This window comes from Rhinopithecus bieti, unplaced genomic scaffold, assembly GCF_001698545.2.
Source record: "Rhinopithecus bieti isolate Rb0 unplaced genomic scaffold, ASM169854v2 scaffold_26061, whole genome shotgun sequence".
NCBI lineage: Eukaryota > Metazoa > Chordata > Mammalia > Primates > Cercopithecidae > Rhinopithecus > Rhinopithecus bieti.
The window spans coordinates 1369140-1378928 of NW_016811928.1; the positions used below are offsets into that span (position 1 = coordinate 1369140).

The 9789-nt window shown below is 34.9% G+C and overlaps 1 protein-coding gene across 6 annotated transcripts in view; it reads left to right on the forward strand.

The window, feature by feature from the left end:
* The window catches only part of QTMAN (queuosine-tRNA mannosyltransferase), a 359520-nt gene that overhangs the window by 76015 nt on the left and 273716 nt on the right, over window positions 1–9789 (forward strand). For 5 of the 6 annotated variants that reach the window (XM_017895386.1, XM_017895385.1, XM_017895389.1 and 2 more), the window contains one exon: window positions 7508–7572. The gene's annotated coding sequence lies outside the window, so the exon portion shown is untranslated. Of the gene's footprint in view, window positions 1–7504; window positions 7573–9789 lie in introns of those variants that run through there. The other variant, XM_017895387.1, reaches the window with a different exon arrangement.

Below are 9789 nucleotides of genomic sequence, written 5' to 3' on the forward strand. Positions count from 1 at the left end.
GGGGGAAGGGGAAGAAGAAAAGAAGAAGAAGAAGAAAAGAAGAAGAAGAAGAAGAAGAAAAAGGTCTGTTACTGCAAAGTGCTTTTTCACTGATATAAAATGAATATTAAAAACATCAAATGTGTCTAACGTTGATACATTTAAGGATATCTTAATCCAGCTCTTCAGTCCCCTATGGAAATTCCTCTTTCTTCTCCCAAATATTTGTCTGATATTCTTTCACCTCCTGAGATGCTAGGATTTTTTTTTTTTTTTTTTTTTTTTTTTTTTTTTTTTTTAAGATACTTTCCCTCATGGATAAATCAAATTGAATTGTGAGATTATGGCCTTTTCATTTTTCATTAGAAGTGACTAAATCCAGAACCTTAGACTCAGTGACATTTATTTCAACTCATCAAGGGAATGCCACCCATGTTTGCTTGTGTTGCTGTACTTCAAATAGGACGTTGAGAATATTTGTATGTTAGAGTAACACTGCTATTTCTGTTTCAAAATTACCTGAAAATGTATGTGTCTCCCACTTGGAGAGGGAAACTTCTCAATAACTTTTGTAGTTAATATGGATTAAGTTACTAAAACATGTTTGAGTATTCTTAACCAGTATAGTTAAGAATATGTTAGTCATCTTATTTTAAACTCATTTTCGTGTGTATATTTATAATTACCCTGCACAAACTCAGTCTGAGTTAAATGTTGGCATAGAAGCCAGTGTAGGGTAGCAAGATAATGTTTCTGTCCAATAAAAAATGCCAGTATAATGATTAAGCCAGTGGACTCCTTCCAGGTCATAGACGTGACTATTTTTGAATTAAACATTCTTCTAGACTCCAGTCAGGTTGGGGAAGATGCTTTCCCATGGCATGGAACATAGTTTCTAAATCCCTCAGCAGGGCAGACGATTTTCCTTAGATTGAGGGGTGACGTTTTGAATAGAATGAGATGCCACCTATTATATTTACATGGTAATACAATCTGTACATAAAATTCTGCCTATGAGAGTAAATAGTAATGAGTGATAGGAAGAAGTAATTTTTTATGTCTGATAATAGTAAAACTCTTGAATGAATTAGGAAGAAATTGTCACGGCCGTTGCTAAAGGATTTTACGGTTCATTGACTCAACACACATTTATTGAACACTTTCTGTTTGCTGAGTGCTAGAGATACAATGGTAAGCAAAACAGACCTAGTCAAGTGTCTCCATGGAACTTAATATCCAGTGGAGATATTGACATTAAATAATTACTTGTATAAATATATCCTACATGTGATCAGTACACAGAAATGCTATAGATTGTTTTTTCAAGAGAACCTTGACTTTGCTTGATGGTAACAGTAGTACATTTTTGAGCTAGACTGAATATGGCTATATGGCTGACTTCTTCACTTTCTACTCCAAACCTTTGTTGGCATGTGACTCTTCAATATTGTTTTTTTTTTTCCCCCTCCAGTCCTAGTTCTTAAGACCTATTATTCTATCAAAAAGGTGACTGTCCAGCGCTTAGGGGTAAAGAATAAGGGCTATATCTTCCGAGGAGTGATGATTGTGTTGGACTCTGGGAGGAATCAGAAGAGATTCAAACAAAACAATTTAAGTATTTCACTATTATGATATTCAATTACTTATATTACTGATGTCTTGCTTTTACAAACGAGGAGGCATTATTAAATATTGTATGTGATTAATATATTAATTTATAGTGACATTTATATTCCACAAGCATATAAAACATATAGTGTTATATATATATCATTTAAATATTAATAATTATTAAACACTTTTATTTAATCCTAAAACTCAAAGACTGAAAAATGGAGGTTTCTTTTACTTATGTTGTATCCTGTGCCTGCAGTGAAGTACAATGGAATGCCATGTGAATATGGAGTTGGAAGACCTGGGTTTTAGTCTTGCTGTCACTTACTCTTTGCTGCTGATATTCTTTATATTTTGTATTCTGTAAAAGAAAAGTGGCTCAACAATGGTATCAGCCTTCCTTTCACCTATTATTCTGAACACACCTTGACTTCTCTGCTTGGGTATTCATATCCGAATGGATCAGGGAACCTAGTTTTCTCCCACTGAGCTGGTTTACAGCCCATTTCAAGAAGGTGGAAGGCTTCTGGAGAAATGCCATCTTTGAGAAGGAAATACATTATTCATCTTGTCAAACTTTTATAAAAAGAATAATTGTTAGCAGAAAGTATTTTAAAATGCCTTTTTTTCTTCTCTGTTAAATAAAAGCCTAATTACTAAAGGTGGAATGGGCTCTCTAGATTGATGGTGAGGGAATTGGCTTCTCATCCTACTTCCACTTCTCAGATTAAACTAGGATGATAGTAGATCAAACAGAATAAGAAACTGCAGGTGATTTTCAAAATTTATGAAGTTTAAGAATATTCTCTTAGGCCATAAAACTCACTTTGGCCTAGAATTCAATTGCTTATTCTGTTCCTCCCATCTCTTTAATCAGTGTTACTTCTCTTGTATTGGTAGGTTAAAATAAACACATACCTATATGAAAAATTTTATTATTTCCTATAAATTCTGCTTCTGTCAACAATGCAGAATCAGTATTTGAAAGAGAACATAATAAAATGTGTCCAGATATACTTGCTGCTTTAGTTTAGACTTCAGGAATAATGGGAAATCATTAGTATCAAGTACAGTGCTGCCTGACACTTGTTGCTCAGAACCTGTGTTAAGTGAAGCCAGTGTCACTTTCAAGGCAGAAGAAAGCAACTTTCTGTGTCCGCCAGATTTTCACTTCAGCTCCAGAAAAACCTAGTTTGTCTACTGTGTGTCGGGTTCTGAGACAGCTTTCAGGAAAATAACGGCACAGCGCCCAGTTTTCAGATTTTCACAGCCCCATGGAGAAGCAGAACATGTGAGTGACTACAGTGAAACAATTATAATTCTGCTTTACAGAGTATAAAGGAAGTCGTGTTTAGGAGGAGTTCAGCGAAAGCCTTCACAGAAATGGTGATTCATGAGCAGAAATTTTAACAAAAGTTCATTAGTTGAACAGAGAGAGAAGGCTGATGGAGGTGAGATAAAAGTGTGAAGTTTTAAGAGTCTAAAACAGCTCCAGGAGTGTGGGTGTTTGGTATTTGCTACAAAGTAGAGTCTGGGGAAGTTGGAGAAAAGGGATTGAAGTGGGAGAAGGCCAAATGTGGCTGTAGTGAAGAGAAAGGAAGGGCCAGGAAATGAGTCTTAATTGCCATGTGTAGTGCCTTGGATTTTACCCTTAGGTGATTTAAGGTTTTTGAGCATGTCATTTTATGGTCACATTTCCATTTTGGAAAGATTATTTGTGATTAGCTTAAGGAGAATGGTGTGGTGGCAACAAGATTGTATGGTAGCATGGAGACCTAGTTAAAAGGGTAATGCGATACTTTAAATGAGTGGTGAGATGATTTTCTGGTGTAAAACTTTCTGTTGATTCATAAATATGCTGCCATATTTGTGACTGTTGGCAAATTAAAAATATTTATAGTATTCAGTAGAACGAATTCATTGCTGCTTTTATAGTTTGAAATTATTCATGGAATTAATAGCATTAAAAAATTGAAAGAGGGTTAATATTTTATTTGTCAGTGGAATTAAACCACTCAACTTCTCACACAAACAAAAATCTTGTAATTTTGTTATATAATGTGGAATATAACCTTACAATAATATATTGAATTTTTAATATATGCTTATCTAGTTTTTTGTAGAAATTGTGCATATTTGAAAACAAGTACATGATGTGCTTAGTACATGGTAAGTACTCAGTAACTATTTGCTGAGTTTGCATTTGATGCATGTGAGTTTTAACCAAGACACTTTATTAATTCAAGTCCTGGAATAAGTGACATATATATATTTTAAATAAAGATAGGACCTCGCTCTGTCACTCAGGCTGGAGTACAGTAGCACAGTCATGGGTCACTGTAACCTCAAACTCCTGGGCTCAAGTGATTCTCTTGCCTTAGCCTCTGGAGAAGCTAGGAATATAGGCACACACCACTAGGCTCAGCTAATTTTTTAAATTTTTTGTAGAGATGGAGTCTCACAACAGCCCAGGCTGGTCTCAAATTCCTGGGTTCAAGCAATCCTCCCACCCCGACCTCCCAAAGTGCTAGGATTATAGGCATGAGCCACTGTACCCGGCCATGACTGATACTTTTAAGCAGAAAGTTAAATTCCAAACCAACAGAAAAAAAAGAAATGTTTTTCAGGGAAAATTAAAGTCACAAATACATATAAGATGCTAACTTTGCAAAGAGCATGTATTTAAAAGATCATTGCAACTCATATAATTGGAAAAGCACGTTTGAAAATAGCTTTAAATTTTCTCACAGAAAATATGGCGTATGAGTTTTCCTACGAAATCTTTGTTTTGATGCATGAATTCTCAGTTCTTAGTCTCTACAGCAAGACACAAAAGTTAAGAGTTGAAGAGATTAGCGTATCCATAGCATTGAGTGGGGTATATATTATTAGCTTACCACATCTTTGTCAATTTGAACCCAGGATTAAAACAAAATGTTGCTATTTAAGTACATATGGTAGTACACAACTACAACATAAATGTTAGACTGTATGTCCCCTAACCAAATAATGGAATAATGATCAGTATCCATCAAGTGTTCGTTATCTGCAGTTCAGACTAATGCTCCGGAAGCAGATTCTTTTATATTAGCCAAACTTTTTTACATTTATGTAGAATATTTTCAGTGCATAGAGTTTTATGACTGCAAAATTATTACTTTGCATTTGATACCAGATTATATTTCAGTTTTCAGAGATTATGTTCAGGTTTTACAGGTTAAGATGAATTTGCTATGCCTGATTTTTATAGAAGAATTTAAAAAAGTAATGTTTTAGTAGAATCTGTTTATCTTGTCTCTTTTTTCCCCATATGATAATTGATTGTAGTACATTACTTTGAGGAAAGTTTTTTAGCAAAACGTATTTTTACTTCACACTCTTAATAGATTTCTGTTAGGGGAATCACTGGTGACATGTTTTAAAGCAAAAATCTTTTCATGCTTATTTTACTATTTAATGAGATTTCAGGTATATTTTAACAACTTGGGGTTTCCGTGATGAATCATTAAAATAAATGAGTGGGCTGGAAGGTAATACTAACTTTTCTCACCACTACCCTATTTTACTCTGCTGGGTTATTGGTTGCTTTTTAAATAGAACCTGGGTGTGTTGGTGGGTGGAGGTGTAGAAAGGAAGGGAGAGAAAGGGTCAGTAAGAAAATACCAGGTAAACTTCTGATGACCTACTGAGAAATACTGCTCAAGTTTCACTTTCCCCAAATTAAGCCATTTTTGTTTTTTAACCCCCTTTTTTTTTTTTTTTTTTTTTTTTTTTAACAAGCTTAAGTTTCCAAATATTGCATATAGGTAAATCAAAACTATATTTTCAACAGTTGATTGAAGTTTTAAGGTATCAAGCCATATGTGGATTAGCCTGTGGAATCAATTTCTCATGTGTGTGGGATCAAAACTGTTAAAACCATCATCACTGAAACTGTACCTTCCTACAACTAATAACAGAAAGGTGTCTATGGAATATATTAATACAACAATTCCTCTGATTTAAAATTATTACCGGGTGTTTGGTTGGAAAATGATTTGAATATTATAGGTAACTAAATTGACGTCATATGAAGGCTAATTACAGGTTTCAGTGTGACTGAAATTTATTTTTTTAATTGACATGATATATTTAGCATATACTTTTCAGTAAATCAATAGCATATTGCAGATTTTTACTGTCTATACTGTTAAAAACATTTCAACTACCACAGCAGTTCTAAGTGCTAAAGGAGGTAGACAAAAATGTAGTTCACCTTGAAAATGATCATGGCTTAGGGAATAAAGAAATTGGGTCAAGCCTAAAATAATTGCAGGTACAATGACAAAAGTTTTAATAAAATTTAAAATACTCACAGCACTGGTTTCAGGCTACTTTTGTTCTCTGTGATCTTATCAATGCATTATTAGTTTTTAATTGGGATGATGCTAATGGTGATTTTTCATTTTGGTCAAAATATTTGTATGAAATACTATTGATATTTTCACATTGTATCCCCTTTCAATTATAAATATACATTTTCAGAAGGGTAGACAATTCTTAAATAGATCATTTTGACTTCTGATGATCTTAAATAGAATTTGAAATGGTATAAAATATTTATGTCACAGCTATCACTTTGACTTATTTTATATTGGCAAATTTGATGTTTAGCATTTAGCTATGTATCATTAAATCATAGTATCGATAATGAATTAAACTTTCAAAAAGCTTTAACAGTATAGTAGGTTTTCATTCATCTGGTGTCATTGGGGAATAAATTGTGCTGAAGAAGTGAGTTTTTCTTTAAAGCTTATTTAAGCAGAAAACTTAAAATTGATAACATTTATCTGAAATATTTTATATGCTCTTTTAGGGAGCAAGCATGGAGCGGCCATTTACTCTTTCTTAATATCGTATAATACTATTCTGAGTGCCATGCAAAAAGGACATGGGTTTTCTGTTTGGTATTTGTTTTCCAAACTAAGTTTTTTGTTGTTTCTTCCTTTTCAAGTGCCACATCCCTAATTCACGTATTCTTTTGTTGTTGTTGTTGTTTTGAGATAGAGTTTCGCTCTTGTTGCTCAGACTGGAGTGCAGTTGTGCTATCTCGGCTCACTGCAACCTCTGCCTCCCGGGTTCAAGCAGTTCTCCTGCTTCAGCCTCCCAAGTAGCTGGGATTGCAGGCATGCATCACCATATCTGGCTAATTTTGTATTTTTCGTAGAGACAGGCTTTCACCATGTTGGCCAATCTGGTTTCAAACTCCTGACCTCAGGTGATCCATCTGCCTTGACCTCCCACAGTGCTGGGATTACAGGCATGAACCACCGCACCCAGCCTCATTCTGGTATTCTTAATCAGTTTAAATGTTTCATAATTTAAGGTTTCTGATGGTACTTGGGACAATGCTTTAACAGGCTCATAAACTCAGGCACCAATAGGAGACTTTTAGCTCTCTGCCATCTTCTGGCAAACATCTGGCCACAGCCTCCTCCTATAAAGGAAATGCTGTCCTTGGTTTGGAGTTAGCACCTTAAACAGTGAGGCCCTATTACTGGTTCCAGGTACTCCTTAGTAGCCTTTGCTAGTGGTGCAAAAATGTCTGTATTCACCCTACATGCTTGTGAACATCTGCGGTATCAAGGTGACCACTTGTAGCTTTCTCTGACTATTGCTGAAATGGGCAAATAGTGTATTCCCTTTGTATTTTAGCAAATTCCACCATAGCAGCGAAGTGTTTTTTTTTTTTTCTTATTCTTTTTTCAACCTCATGCTTATTTGTTTCAAGCAGTTTTCTAAAACAAAACTCAAGCTTAGCCAGAGTATTTGAACTGTTCTTTAATGTGCTATATGCCATTTGGTTTGAATCATATATTTAAAAACCAGCTTCCCCCCATTTACTTGTATCTAATGGGAATCGTCTTTCTTCCAGGTTGTGCTTCAAGAAGACCATAGGGAAGAACGCATTTTCATCTTGCTGCAAAAGTTGCAATAGAAGTAAGTAGGGGAACTGCCAGGATATGTCTGTCTCCACAAAACAAGCAGAACAAATTTCCATGAATCAAAGCCACTAAGTATAGTTTTCAGAGATGGTAGGACATAGTTATTTTCCCTAGAAAAACACCCCAAATGCAGGCACACCCATTGGCCAATGGAAAAAATGTTCACGTAAATGCTAGTTCAAACCTGTACATTTCACTCTTCTTACTGAACTGTCAGAAGGGTGGAAATCTACTATAGCTATAATATTTTTTTCCCCTTTTCTATTTTTCAGCCTCCCACATGCTTAGTGTTCAGTTCTGCCTACTGAGCGTCTTGAATCTACAGCAGCACCTACATGTACTGCCTCCACAGTGGCTGCTGATAATTTGCAGATAACTTGTGAACCAGGCCCTTAAGAAACATCATGATATGTACTTTAGATTAATCATGGAAAAGGACAAGATGATGAAGAATCAGAAAGCAGTTTTCTTTTCCAATATTGATATTGCTTTCTTTGAGGTTAGATGAGTGAGATATTCTTTAGAGTGGTTTATATCACATTTCATCACTTGGGGAAATAGGTCATTTTTACAAGAGCCTTTAGAGACCTTTTAAGTACATACAGGGCATATATTTAATACACTTTAGCATGAGTAGGTCAGAGGAAATAAAGCAAGATAGTAGATATCTACGATGTAATCAGGTAAGCAAATTAATGTGAAACTGCTTATATTCTGTCTTGAAACCCTTGGTATAATTTTCAAAATTGCCTTTTATTCTTTTCAGTTACTTTCTAGAAATTTCTGTCATTTGAAGGATTAATGGCTACCACTTGTTGAACCTAGAGGGTGTCTGTGAACTTGTTGAACACTGCCTTATTAGAACAGAAGTCTCCAGTGGACCATGAACTCTGCATAGCTGGGACTCTGAGCTTACCTCTTACTCACAAAACCTGCAGGGCTCTCAAATTCATGTTTAAAATGCAAGCTACTGACGAGGAATGGGTAAACACCCACTGCAATTTCAAACGCATATGTATATCCACTTTCCTCATCTATTCTTGGTGGGTAGGAGACCACGACTGAAAATTACTGAACTTAAAATGGTAGAAAATTTGAAGAGATTCTTTCTCCTTAAGTAAAGTGATTTATACTAATGGTGAGATGGGCTAAATACCTTCTTGCTGTTTGTAGTCTACTGTGCTTCACATGCATTTTCTAATTTTATCTTAACACACGTCTGAGGTTAGTACTGTTGTCTCTATTTTGGAGATGATGAGACTGGGTCCTACAAAGTTAGGTAACTTGTCCAAGGTCATACAGCTTGGAAGAGACAGAGCTGAGGTTCAAACGTGTATGTCCTTGATCCTAGGATTCATGCCTTTTCCTCCTGAGGACCACTGATTCTTATTTTGCATTTAAATGAAATACACACACACAGCCCCCACCCCCCCGCTCACATAATATATAGATATGTTCCCCATCCTCCCAAATGCTCATTGGAAAATTTAGACATCAAAAGAAGCCTTTTACTTTGAAATGCAATTTAAGTGGCCATTACTTTGAACAAAGTGAAGTGTAGTTTCATTAGTGAAGAACATCATTGAGTCATTGAGACTAATAATTTTGTGGAACAACATTATTAAGAAAAGCAATATGCTATATAATGAGTGATATTTACTTAAGTCATAAAGGAAAATTCAAACATCTGGAATATTTTTTAAGCAATATAGCATTTGTGCATGGAATGATGTTTTTCCCTTACGTCTTACAGGAAATAACATATAATTTGAGATGTATATGAGAGATTTTATGTTCATAGATATCTTTTATTTCACTGAGCACATAACAAAATTATATTAAAATGAAAATTGCTTGATAGTGAATTCTGTGTGATGAAATTTTATCATGTCTTTATTAACCCCATTATTGCTACTTTATCTCTCTTACTAGGTTGCTTGTCTAAAGAAAAGTTGTAGAAATCTTATTGGTTCACACACATACAACTTTACCACATTGTTTTGGTGTTCCTTTGGGGGTGATATATTGGCAAGTGTGGGGAAGTGATCAAAGTATGTGTAGTGTCTCAAGAAATTGCATCATCAAGTTTTTAACACTAGAAAATAGAGATTTGCATGTGGCTGATATGCCTTCTTTTTTTTTTTTTTAGTGTCTTTTTATTATTATTATTATACTTTAAGTTCTAGGGTACATGTGCATAACGTGCAGGTTT